The sequence below is a fragment of the Peromyscus leucopus genome, chromosome 6 (assembly GCF_004664715.2).
Source record: "Peromyscus leucopus breed LL Stock chromosome 6, UCI_PerLeu_2.1, whole genome shotgun sequence".
In the NCBI taxonomy this organism is placed as follows: Eukaryota; Metazoa; Chordata; class Mammalia; order Rodentia; family Cricetidae; genus Peromyscus; species Peromyscus leucopus.
The window spans coordinates 37,238,790-37,253,302 of record NC_051068.1 but is presented as its reverse complement, the minus strand read 5'-3'; the positions used below and the strand labels follow the sequence as shown (position 1 = coordinate 37,253,302).

The 14,513-nt window shown below is 38.6% G+C and overlaps 1 protein-coding gene across 2 annotated transcripts in view; it reads right to left on the bottom strand.

The window, feature by feature from the left end:
- The window catches only part of Rnf13 (ring finger protein 13), an 86,390-nt gene that overhangs the window by 53,415 nt on the left and 18,462 nt on the right, over window positions 1–14,513 (bottom strand). The window contains exon 2 of one of the 2 annotated variants that reach the window (XM_028882158.2): window positions 10,994–11,143. The exons of the other annotated variant lie outside the window; for it this stretch is intronic. The gene's annotated coding sequence lies outside the window, so the exon portion shown is untranslated. The remainder of the gene's footprint in view (window positions 1–10,993; window positions 11,144–14,513) is intronic. 2 annotated transcript variants of the gene reach the window in all.

Below are 14,513 nucleotides of genomic sequence, written 5' to 3'. Positions count from 1 at the left end.
GGAGGCATCGCCATCCCAGACCTCGAGCTCTACTATAGAGCTATAATAATAAAAACAGCTTGGGGGCTCAGAGGTTTAGAGCACCGACTGCTCTTCCAGAGGTCCCGAGTTCAATTCCCAGCAACCACATGGTGGCTCACTACCATCTGTAATGAGATCTGGCGCCCTCCTCTGTATACATAATAAATAAATAAATCTTTAAAAAAACAAAAAACGAAAAACAGCTTGGTACTGGTATAAAAACCGACATACAGACCAATGGAATTGAATTGAAGATCCTGACATTAACCCACACACATATGAACACCTGATTTTTTACAAAGAAGCCAAAACTATACAATGGAAAAAAAAGAAAGTATCTTCAACAAATGGTGCTGGCATAACTGGATGTCAATATGCAAAAAAATTACATATAGACCCATATCTGTCACCATGCACAAAACTCAAGTCCAAGTGGATCAAAGCCCTCAACATAAATCCAGTTACACTGAACTTAATAGAAGGGAAAGTAGGAAGTACTCTTGTACGCATGGGCACAGGAGATCACTTCCTAAAAATAACACCAGTAGCACAGTTACTGAGAACAACAATTAATAAATGGGACCTCTTAAAACTGAGGAGCTTTTGTAGAGCAAAAGACACAGTCAATAAGACAAAAGACAGCCTACAGAATGGGAAAAGACCTTCACCAACCCCACATCTGACAAAGGGCTGATATCCAGAATATATAAAGAACTCAAGAAATTAGACATCAAAATACCCAACAGTCCAATTAAAAACTGGGCTAAAAAGAGCTAAACAGAGAATTCTCAAAAGAAGAATCTCAAATGGCTGAAAGTAAATGCTCTCAACACCATTAGTCATCAGAGAAATGCAAATCAAAATGACTCTGAGATACCACCTTACACCTGTCAGAATGGCTATGGTCAAAAACACTAATGACAGTCTATGTTGGAGAGGATGCGGAGCAAAGGGAATAGTCCTCCACTGTTGGTGGGAATACAAACTTGTACAACCACTGTGGAAATCAGTATGGCGGTTTCTCAGAAAATTGGGAACTGATCTACCTCAAAATCCAGCCATACCACTCCTGGGCATATACCCAAGGAATCCTCAATCATACCACAAAGATACATGCTCAACTATGTTCATAACAGCACTATTTGTAATAGCCAGAACCTGGAAACAACCGAGATGCCCCTCAACTGAAGAATGGATTAAGAAAATGTGGTACATATACACAATGGAGTACTACTAAGCAGAGAAAAACAATGACAGTATGAAATTTGCAGGCAAATGGATGGAACTAGAAAATATCACCCTGAGTGAGGTAACCCAGACCCAGAAGGACAAACATGGTATGTACTCACTCATAAGTGGATCCTAGATATAAAGCAAAGAACAATCAGACTGCAAACCACAGAACCAGGGAGGCTACCTAGCAGGGGGAACCCTAGGATGACTGGCTTACAATAAGTTTTGGTTTTACTCAATCACTAGGCAAGCCTCAGTGAAACATTTCACTATTAGGATAAGAATTTATACTATATCAAGCTGGTAATAGAAAAAATAAAAAACAAAAGTGTTTCAAAATCACAAGAAAACCACAGGACTGGAGGAGGGGATTAGTTAAATGGTAGCATACTACCAATGATTCTATGTTCTGCATTTTAAGCACAAAACAAATGTTTCCCTACAGTGCTTGGTTATAGCACAACTTGGTCACCAACCCAGTTATTGGAGAAAAAAGATTTCAATCAAAATACGGTTAAAAAAAAAACAAACAAACAAAAACAGACTTTGCGTTAAAATTTAAAGTTCTACATTTCTAGAAATCGCATATTTTTTCAATATAATAATTCATATATATTTGTTAAATATAAATTCATGTGATTTGAGATAGGCTTCACTATATGTCCCTGACTGAACTAGAATTCCCTATGCAGACCAGGTGACCAGGCTGGCTTTGAACCCACAGGGACCACCTACATCTAAAGATACATGCCACTATGACCACATATGTACTTTTCTGTTCTTTTTTCCTTCTTTTTGAGACAAGGTCTCACGATAACAACAGCTGATTTACAACTTAATACGTAGTTCAGGCTGGCCTTGAATACATAGTGATCCACATACCTTTGCCTCCCAAGTGCTGGGATTAAAGGTGTGTTGTATTGACATTAAAGAGGGGAAAAAACTGGTTCACCCTCTCTGATCTAGAAATTTAAAAATTCCAGATTTTATAGCATTTCACATTTGTGATTTCTGGATTAGGAACATTCAACTGGCATAATATTCAGAAATACTTTAAAGTACAGAAACACTTCCCATACCAAGGACTTTTGGTAAGGGGCATTCAATTTTTTGCCTTGATCTCCTAATAACCTATAATTTTGTTTTCCTTATCTATATCCAAAAAGGATCCCATCTCTCCCTTGCACTCTTGGAACCAGGCCACAATCATGGCTTACCTCCAGACCCCCTTGGATCTTTCCCTTCATAAACTATCTCCTTTGCTGTAAAAAAAATAAAAATAATAAAAGACAATTGGTGTCTACTTCTAAATCATTCAGTTCTCTGAATGACTCTCCAATCTACCTTACAGCAAATCAAAACCCAGGATAGGGCTGAATATTCAACAGTGGATAACATTTTTATTGGCAAGTCTCAATCAATTGTATAGTATACTTAAGAAAAAAATGAGAACAAGATTAACAAAGACAATAGCCTTTATAATGAACTGTTTCATTAAATAACACCAAGTTACAGAGAACCAACGTTGATCATACTGAGTGAGTGTTCTTGGTGGAGAATGACACAGATTCAAAGTCTAAATCTGATTCATACACTGAAAGCAAAATACCTGTGTGTAGTTTTTGAAATACCATTTTTACAAAGCCACTGATATCAGCCAGGAAAATGAGTTAAAGTTGACTGGTAGTTGACAGAGGCTATGACAAGAAGGTTTAGTGAAGACAAGAGAGACAGGTGGGAACAGAGAGTGACTTATTCACCTTCTCCTTATTTTGATGACCTTTATGTTATTATCAGGTGACAATAAACACTGTGGGTTTTTTTTAAAATGAAGAATTTGGAAGAAAACTACAAATCTGATGCAAATGTTAGTTGTGTGTGTGTGTGTGTGTGTTTACATGCAGTTTCTATGAGGAAGGTTCATTGTGCTGACTAGTTTTATCAACTTGACACAAGCTAAAGTCATCTGAAAAGAGGGAACCTCAACTGAGACAATGCCCCCCTAAGAGCATAAGATCAGGCTATGGGCAATCCTGTAAGGCATTTTTTTTTTTAAATTAGTGATTGATGGAGGAGGGCTCAGCCCATTGTGGGTGGTGTCATCCTTGGGCTGGTTGTCCTGGCTTCTATAAGAAAGCAGGCTGCACAAGCCATGTGGAGCAAGCCAGTAAACAGCACCCCTCTGTGGCTTCTGCATCAGCCCCTGCCTCCAGGTTCCTGCCCTGTTTGAGTTTCTGTCCTAACTTCCTCCAGTGATGAATAGTGATGTGGAAGTGTAAGCCAAATAAACCCTTTCTTCCCCTAATATCTTTTGGATCATGGTGTTTCATCCCAACATTACTAACACTAAGACTTTCATGATTAATACATTCAAGAGAGCACAAAAGTTTTTTATGTTTTAGTTTAACTTTGCTTCACCAAGAAAAGAAGCCTTCTAAAGGGAAAAGCCTTAAATTCTTTGTTGGCTCCTCCTGGCACTTTACTTACTGTGTGAAGAGAAAAGCAAACTGTCAGTCATGTTACTAAGCAACATTCAGGTACATATGATTCTTCACTGGAGAAAAGCATTTAAGTGGAAATGACTCTAAGTTTGCAATAAAACCTTTTCCAAGCAAGGTACAATGAATGGCACAAACCTGCAGTCCCAGTACTTAGAAAGAAGATCACTTGAGCTAGGAATTGGAGACCAGCCTGAACAACAATATAGCAACACCCTCACCCTCAACACCCACCCTTAACGCCACAGTCCCTGCCCTAGTACTGTAGGAAGAAAGAAAAAAATAATATGTAAAAAAACAAAAGTGCCTACTTGTTTGTGCTATATATTTTTTAAAACTGAGCACGATCTTCAAGGGAACCTGGAGGCTACTCAGTGGCTGTTATAGAAAGCTGTTCCTTCCAAATACCAAGATCTTCCACAACCTGATCTCATGGTTCTAATTCAGTATAGTCTATGCTAAGTATGAAAGATTCACCTGGATAATGGAAGATTTCTCCATAACCATATATTTTACACTGGTATCCTGTGCTTCCAGTTTGCATATTCCTACAGAGTGAATATAAGGCCACCCACACAATGTCTGTGTGGGAGCATCATTTGAAACTCCGAAAGTGAGGGAGGCGGAGACAAGCAGAAGATCCCAGGGCTCATCCTTCAGCCTGTGTAGCCAATCAATGAGCGCCATGTTCACTGTGCTACCCTACCTCAAAAAAGTAAATAAATAAATAAGGCAGAGAACGATAGAGGAAGTCAAAGCTATCAACCGCCAGACTCCACACATAAACTCACAAATACACTCATACACAGAACACATGCATGCATACTAAGAAAAATCTAACAAATCAAATTCAAGAACACATTAAAACAATATATGCCATAAAGTTCAGTTTAACATATGCAAATTAGTAAATATAATTCAGCACATAGGCAGACATAAGAACAAAAACCACATGATCATTTAATCACTACAGACAAGGCTTTCAAAAAAGTCCAGCATTACTTCCTGACAAAAGCCCCGAAGAAATGAGGAACAGAAAGAAAGAAAACAACTCAACATAGTAAGTTATGTATGACATACCCATACCATAGCCTGTGATGTTCTAAATGGGGAAAACAGAGCATTTCCTCTGAAATCTAGAATGAAAAAGGTGCCCACTCCCTCCGTTTACTCATTACACAACTGGAGGTCTTGACTAGAGCAATACAAGATAAAGGAAAGGGATACAGACAGGAAATGAAAAGGTAAAACTGTGCCTACTTGTAGACAACATGAGCCTATACTCAAAAACCTTCAAAACTCTACCAGAAATCGCTTAAACCTAATGAACATTTTCAGCAAAGTAACAGGATACAAAAAATAATCAGGGGGTTGGGGATTTAGCTCAGTGGTAGAGCACTTGCCTAGCAAGTGCAAGGCCCTGGGTTCGGTCCTTAGCTCTGAAAAAAAAAATCAGTAGTTTTTTCATATACCAATAGCAAACTTGGCAAGAATGAAATAAAATGAAAATTCCATTCACAATAGAAAGAAGGGGGTAAAAAAAAAAAGGTTAAAAGGCCAAAATCACTAAAACAATCCTTAATTCATATTACAAAGCCATCATAATATAGCCAGTATGGTACTTGCACAAAATTGACATGCAAGCATTAGAACAGAATAGAGGACCCAAAAATAAGCCCACACAGCTGCAGATGCCAAAAATACACAGAGAAATGACCACCTCTTCAATGAATGGTGCTGGGAAAACTGTCTATTTCCACATGTAGAACAACAAAATCAGATCTGTTCTCTCTCTCTCTCTCTCTCTGAAAACCCAATTCAAAATTGATCTAACACTAATGTAGACCTGCTAAAGGAAAATATATAGGTATATACCTCAAGATGTAAACATAAAGCAAGGACTTCTGAAAAGGATCCCAATAGCAAAGAAAATAATCACTAGACTCAAGAAACAACCTACAGAAGGGGGAAAATATCTCTGCCAACTATATACCAGACAAAAGATTACTATAGAAGATAAAAAGGGGGTGGGGATTTAGCTCAGTGGTAGAGCGCTTGCCTAGCAAGCGCAAGGCCCTGGGTTCAGTTCTCAGCTCTGGAAAAAAAAAAAAATTTTTTTAAAAGAAAATAAAAAACTGAAAAATTAAACACCAATAAAAATCAAATGATTCAACCAATACATGAAACAGTGAACTAAATGGACAATTCTCAAAAGAAGAAATACAATGGCCAATAAGTACCTGTAAGTGTGTAGTCAACATTCTTAGTCATTGAAGGTATGTTAATTAAAACTTAAGGATCCTTTCTCATCAAACCCAGAATGATAACATCAAGGGAACAAATAACAAATGCTGGCGAGGAGGAGCCCCTCCCTACTGCTGACAGGAATGTTAATCTGGGCAACCAATCTGCCCAATCAGAATAGATTTTCCTCAAACCACTGAAAATAGAGCCACTGAGATGGATGGGCATGAATGCACCTGCTGGCAAGGCTGACAACCTGTGTTCAATCACCAGGACACACACGGTAGAAGGAGAGAACCAACTCTTTGACCTCCACGTGTGTAACAACAAGTTTACAAGCACCCATGCATGAGCACACCTGAACATCCACACAGATACAGTAACCAAAAAAATGAAAACTGAATAACCATATGACCAGTTAAACCATTCCTGGGTATACAGCTGAATGATTCTAAGGAACCTCCAAATGCTTTGTGCATTCAAGTCTACGTCTGCACTGTTCACAGCCAGGAAATGGAAACAGAGTAGACTTCCATCAACAGAAGGGTAAAGAAAATACAGCACATGTACAAAATGGAACGTTATAGGGCGATAAAGAAAAATGAAATACTGACATATTCAAGAAAAGTGATACAATTGGAAACCACTGAATAAATTAAGTCAGTCTTAGAAAAGCAAATAACATGTTTTCTCTCTTATGCAGAAACTTAAAATTACATATATGTGTGCACACATTTGAACATGTATGCACAAGTGCATGCACGCACACATGTAAATCACAAAACTTGAAAGGGGAGGATGAGATCAATGGGAAACTGAGGATAATGAAATACATGTGATGGGAAGCAGGAGGGGGACTGAGTGGAGGGAATCGGCCAGAGGGGGCAGGGGGAGATAACTAGGGAGAAAATGAATGGGAACGATGTACAGTGACACAAATGCATGATGACACCATGACAAAGCCTGCTGTTTTTATTCTAATCTAAAAAATTGATTGAAAAAGAATACTTTTCAGGGCCACGGAGATGACTCGGCAGATAAAGGCACTGGCTGCCAGGCCTGGTAACCTGAGCTCCTTCCATCCACAGGACTCACAATGATGGAGGGAGAACTGACTCTTTGTAAGTTGGCCGCTGACCTACACATACATCCTAGAGCATGCACACACCAACACATGCACACACACACACACAACCAATAAAAATAAAATGTAAATTTGGTTTTAAATATGCTTTTTCTCCCTCTCTGCCTTCTTTCCAACAATCTTCCTAAACAGTTCCATATCACTGAGTGCGCCTCCACCACAAGGTATACTAATTCAGTGGAGGAAGTTACCACATTCTTTTCTTTTTTAAGATCTATTTTTATTTCATGTATGTGGGTGTTTTGCCCGCATGTATGTCTGAGTACCATGTGTGTGTCTGGTGCCTGTGGAGACCAGAAGGGGGCACTGGAACCCCTGAACCAGAAGTTACAGGTGGTTGTGAGTCATCGTGTAGGTGCTGGGAATAGAACCCCTCTGGAAGAGCATGCAGTGTTCTCAACCACTGAGCCATCTCTCAAAGCCTCCTGCACCATTTGTAATAAAATGAGAAAATAAAATACTTAAAAATAATGAGAAACACTAAATACAACACAGTTTCATCAAACCAACAATAAAAAGACAGTTTGGAGGCAACAAGGACAGTGTAGCTATGATAGTTAGCTTTAACTGTCTACTTGACAAAACCTAAAATCACCTGAGAGAAATCTCAGTGAAGAATGTCCATATGGACTGGCTTGTAGGTGACAGAGAGGTCTTCCCAGAAGTCCATTGGTCTCACCTTTGGTGTGATATTATGTAAAACTTACAATGTCAAAGAGTTCAGTGACTATATTTTTACGGTCATGTGTGATATCACCACCATATATGTCTAGAACCTTCTTATCCTGACAAAATGAAACCCACAGCCCTTAGCAACACTTATTCCACTTCCTGTCAGAATATGACAACGTGGGGAAGCATATAAGTGGAATCATTCAGCATGTCTTCTGTCTTAAACATGTCTAGCATGTCTTAAACACTGATCTGTGCTATAGAAGTGTAAAATCTGCTTCCTTTTCAGGCTGAAAAGTGCCCCATGGCTTGTACATACTACATCTTGTTTACCTAATCACCCATTAGCAAACATTAAATTGCTTTCATTTTGTCGGGCATTGGTGGCACACGCCTTTAATCCCAGCACTCAGGAAACAGAGCCAGGCAGATTTCTGTGAGTTCGAGGGCAGACTGGCCTACAGAGTGAGTTCCAGGAAAGGTGCAAAGCTACAAAGAGAAACCCTCTCTAGAAAAAACAAACAAACAAAAAACAAAAACAAAAAAAACCAAAAACAAAAAAATTGCTTTCATTTCTTAACTTGTTAGAAACACTCACTTGTGTTCCTTCTTTTAGTTTGGTTATGATAGAGTGCCTCAGCTGTGAAAACAGAATTCCTATGAGATTACAGCTGGCTTTGTTCAACAGTTACTGGAACGCCCAGACAGGAATGTTTGGTAAGACAGCATGTCTCCCATGATAGTCTGTCCTGCCTGAAGGAAACAATTCCAGAAAGGAAAGACCACAGAGATACACATAGCCCCCAAAGCTGCATCAAGTTCCTCATTCCAAAGCCCCACACCTATAAAGGGTCCCCCTTTGCAGACCCCTCCATTCTCATCATGGGAGAGAGGTTGCCCTTTGCTGTGCAAGCTAATAAAAGCAGCCATGTGTTGAGGTCAGACTCTGTTCCCTTTCTGCCTTCAGTCTCTTTACTCTGTACTCCAAATCTAATATGGTACACACCAAAAGTGGAACTGCAAGACCACAAGTTAACACCAGCTTTCTGAGTATTAAACCATTTCCCACAGATGCTGAAGCATGTGTATCCCACCAGTAATGCACAGGGGTTCCTATGTCTTCATAGTTAGCAACACCTGTTATTTAGAGTAACACAGTTACTCTAAAGGGCACAAGGTTGCGATTCTGATTTGCATTTCTCTATGAATTAGTAATGTTGAGCACCTCTTCTTGTACTGTATGACCAATTACATATCTTCTCTGGAGAAATATCCACTCATCTCAGTTTTAACCAACTGTTATGTTGTTGTTGAGCTATAGGGATATTGACACACTTTAATTATCAAGCCTTGCCTAGTATAAGACTGTAAATACATTTTCTCCCATTTGGTACATTACCTTTACAGTATGTAAAAAGTAGAAAAGTCCTTCAATGCACAAACACTTTTAATTTTCATGAAGTTCAACTCACTTTTTTTTATTTTATTATCTTTGCTTTTGATGTCATATCTAAGAAATCCAATGATGTAAACCTTTTCCCTGATTTCTTTATATATGTCTGTGTTTAGCTCTTGAATACATTTTTGTTAATCTTTGTTAATTACATTAAACAGTAATGTAAGTTATGAGTCCAACACAGATTTGGAAAACACTTTCCGATCAGGACTGAAAAGTGACATATCATGCGATTATTCATAAACTTCTTACAAGTCAAAGGACAATGAATAGGTCAAAGTAGACAAGAAGAAAAGGAGGGGGTAGAAACGCTAACAAAAACATACTTCATAGTTCCCTCAATGCCACTATTGTCAACTATCACAGGTTGGCACCCCCAGCAATGAACCACACAGAAAACAAGAAATGAACAATTGACAATGAAACTTTTTTCAGGGATTTTGAAATCTTGAGCACTAGGGAAACATAGTAGAAAATTCTGGGTTTCACGGTTATCAAAATATGCACAGTTACTTCAAAGTATGTCTCCAAAATCGAATGTTTTATTTTTATGATTTTTCCCCCACAAATGTGAATCCTATCACTGTAGCTAACACTGAAAGAAAACTTAATTTTATGTTACATTTTGTGTTAACAATCTGACAGGAATGTTATTCCCCCTAATCCTCTACGAAACCTTTAAACTAGAACAGGAGAAAGTGACTTGTACTGTCACTCTAGCTTCCCATTTTTAGGGGACAGAACTTCTCTATGGAAGTACTAGGAACTAACTGACTGGAAAATGAACAGACCCGCTTACTTATCGTCCCTCCTTCCATCCCTCATTCTTTAACTTGTGTACAGCTCTTAGGAAATGATAATGCAGCGATGATCTACGGGGAGTGTGGGTGTGGAAACGAGAAGTCTTTCACACTGTGTTAATGGTGGCAGACTGTCACACACCAGATCCGGGTACATCATCATTGTTACAACCGATTTCTTTACAATTTATTTTAGTTATGGATATGTGGGGAGCGGTCTACTTGAGTGCAGGAGCTAACATAGGCCAAAGACATCAGATCCCCATGAAGCAGAGTTACAGGAGTTACGAGCCACAGGATGTGGGTGCTGAGAACCAAACTCTAAGAGTGCTCTGAGGCCTGTGCTCAGGCCCTGTACCCTGCTGCTTTACAGTGCCTCCCTAGCCGTGTTCTTGACCTTTTCTAGACGCCACACCCACCTGTGGCAAGTGTTTGCAGTCAGTTTAACATCTACCATGACTTAATCAATCTCCTGCTTTTTCAAATGCTCATTACTTTCTATCTTAATTTTTAATTCTTTTCTATTCTTTAATGTCGTTATTTGCTGAAAGAGTATGTACTTCTCAAGGACATCAATGTTTACTTTACAGATGTGTAAACAGCATTTGACAAAAATTAGGTGCTTAACGTTTGTAAAGCAAATGCACACAGTACTTCTCTTCATGAAACCTCTACATGTGACTACATACTATCCTCTCTTTGAAGTTTTAAGACTTTAACATTAAAACTGTCTTAGGCTCGGTAGGAGAGCAGCCACATATCATGGGCCTCAAAGAGGCACTGAATCCCCAGCACCACCAAAAACAAATAAAAACCCTGTTTCCATTAAAGCAGTCCCAGCTACTCAATGGAATTCAAGACCAACATAGGCAACAAAGATTTTTAAGTGAAAAATGTCTCATGCAGACATTAAAAATATACATACATTGAATACTCAGGAGGCTGGAGAGATGGCTCAGCAGTTAAAAAGAGTTAGTTGCTGATCTTGCAAAGAACCCAGGTTTGGATCCCAGCATTCATGTCAGGTAGGCTCACAAACTTCTTCTCGCTTCCCTCTCCTGGCCTCTGAAGGTACCTGTATACATGAGGTATACATCTTTACACTGTGTCACAAACATGCACATATAAAGACTAAACTATTACCTGCTGAGGAGTTAGTGAAAACAAGGAGATAACAAGGAGATTTAGAGCTTGGAACAGGGATGCCTTTAATCCCAGCACCCAGGGAAGGAGCCATCTCTGTGGGAAGCAACCAGAACAGAGCCGAACACTCTGTCTGAGGCCAATCCAGGACCCAGCTGCCAATCCTACAAAACCCAACAACTTGGAGGTGTTGGTGAGATTACCCTACTAAATAACCTGCTCAGCTGAGACCCATTTGGGAGAGGATTCAGAATCCTACAGTCTGCAGTCTGAGGAAACAAGAACAGCTGAGGAGTGGACGAATGACCTGAGAACACAAAATAAGGTGCTGCCCAGCCACCGAACCAGCCCAGACACCAAACCAGATCACCAGAATCATAAGCCTACAACTACATGACCGGGAACAGGTAAGCCCCCATCTCTGGACCGGCAGATCAGTCCCAGGAACCAGACGGCTACCTTTCCCTGCTCCCCCACCAAAAAAACAAAACAAACAAACAAACAAACAAAAAAAAAACCCTATGAACCTAACCACTGAAACCATAAGCACACCCTGCACCAACTGGGAACAACTGCTCCCTGAGACAGAACTCACTAACACTGATTGGACTAAGCTGCTCCCAAAGAAACAGAGCCTAACAGCACCAAGATTTAACTAAGAACTCCTAGTGAACCAAGACTAACAATTAGAACAAGAGAGGCACCTTCAGACACAGACACCACCTACACCGAGCAGAGGAAGAGATGAGTAGACGCCAGTGCAAAAATACAGGCAACAATATAAAGACCTATATGACAACATCAGAACCTACAGATTCTACACCTGAAAGACCTGAAAATACCAAGGCAGAAGAAGCAGAAGAATTCAATCCTAAAAATGAGTTTAAGAAGATGGTAGAGACCCTTAAAGAGGAAATGAAAAACTCCATTAAAGAGGAAATAAAAAATTCCCTTAAAGAAATGGAAGAAAAAACAAACAAAAAATTAGAAGAAATCAAAGAAAGCCAAGAAAAACTAATTAAACAGATGAAGGAAACAATTCAAGATTTGAAAATTGAAATTGAGACAATAAAGAAAATACAAACTGAGGGAATGCTGGAAATAGAAATCCTGACTAAACGATCAAGAACTACAGAAGCAAGCACAACCAACTGAATGCAAGAGCTGGAACAGAGAATCTCTGACACTGAAGACACGATAGAGAAAATAGATTTGTCAGTCAAAGAAAACACTAAAAACAAAAAAGTTGTAACACAAAACGTCCAAAATATTTGGGACACCATGAAAAGACCAAACCTAAGAATAATAGAGATAGAAGAAGAAGAATACCAACTCAAAGGCACAGAAAATATATTCAACAAAATCATAGAAGAAAACTTTCCTAACCTAAAGAAAGAAATACTTATGAAGATACAAGAAGCTTACAGAACACTGAATAGGCTGGATCCAAAAAAAAAAAAAAAGTCCCCTCGCCACATAATCAAAACACTAAACATACAGAACAAAGAAAAAATATTAAGAGCCACAAAGGAAAAAGACCAAGTAACATATAAAGGCAGACCCATCAGAATAACACCAGACTTCTCAATAGAGACTATGAAAGCTAGAAGGTCCTGGACAAATGTTATGCAGACACTAAAAGACCACGGATGCCAACCCAGACTATTATACCCAGCAAAACTCTCAATCACCATAGATGGAGTAAACAAAATATTCCATGATAAAAACCAGATTTAAACAATACCTATTCACAAATCCAGCCCTACAGAAAGCACTAGAAGGAAAAATTCAACCTAAGGAAGCTAAACACACCCATGAAAACTCAGGCAATAGATAAACCCACACCAACAAATACCAAGAAGGAAAAACGAACACTACCACAAAAAAAAAAAAAAAAAAAAAAAAACCAGGAATCAACAATCACTGGTCATTAATATCCATCAATATCAATGGTCTCAACTCACCTATAAAAAGACACAGACTAACAGAATGGATTAAAAAAAAAAAAAAAAAACAGGATCCATGCTTCTGCTGCATACAAGAAACACACCTTAACGTCAAAGACAAACTACCTCAGAGTAAAGGCCTAGGAAAAGGCTTTCCAATCAAATGGACCTAAGAAGCAAGCTGGTGTAGTTATCCTAATATCTAATAATATAGACTTCAAACTAAAATCAAAAGAGATCAGGATGGACATTACATATTTATCACAGGAAAAATCCACCAAGATAAAGTCTCAATTCTGAACATTTATGCCCCAAATACAAAGGCACCCATATTCATAAAAGAAACATTACTAAAGCTTAAATTGCACATCAAACCCCACACATTAGTAGTGGGAGATTTCAACACACCACTATCACCGAAAAGACAGATCTACCAGACTGAAACTCAACAAAGAAATAAAGGACCTAACAGACGTTATGACTCAAATCGAATAGATATCTACAGAACATTCCATCCTAACACAAAAGAATATACCTTCTTCAGCACCCCATGGTACCTTCTCTAAAATTAACCACATGCTTGGTCACAAAGCAAATCTCAATAGATAACAAAAACATTGGAATAACCTCCTGTATCTTATCGGACCACCATGCCTTAAAGTTAGAATTCAACAACAACAAAAACTGCAGAACGCCTACAATGCCATGGAAACTGAATAATGCACACCTGAAACACCAACGGGTCAAGGAAGAAATAAAGAAAGAAATTAAAGATTTCCTAGAATTCAATGAAAATGAAAGTACAAAATGCCCAAATTTATGGGACACTATGAAAGCAGTGCTAAGAGGAAAATCCATGGCTCTAAATGCACACATAAAGAAGATGGAGAAATCGCATACCAATGAATCAACAGCACAACTGAAAGCTCTAGAACAAAAAGAAACAAACTCACCCAGGAAAATTGATGCCAAGAAATAATCAAATTAAGGGCTGAAATCAATGAAATAGAAAACAAGAGAATAATACAAAAAAAAAAAAATCAATGAAACAAAGAGTTGGTTCTTTGAAAAAAATCAACAAGATAGACAAACCACTGGCCAAATTAACTAAAAGACAAAGAGAGCATCCAAATTAACAAAATCAGAAATGAAAAGAGAGAAATAACAGACGAGGAAGTACAGAGAATCATCAGGTCATACTTCGAAAACCTGTACTCCACAAAATTGGAAAATCTGGAAGAAATGGACAATTTTCTAGATAGATACCACATACCAAAGTTAAATCAAGACCAGATAAACTATTTAAATAGACCAATAACCCCTAAAGAAATAGAAACACTCATCAAAAGTCTCCCA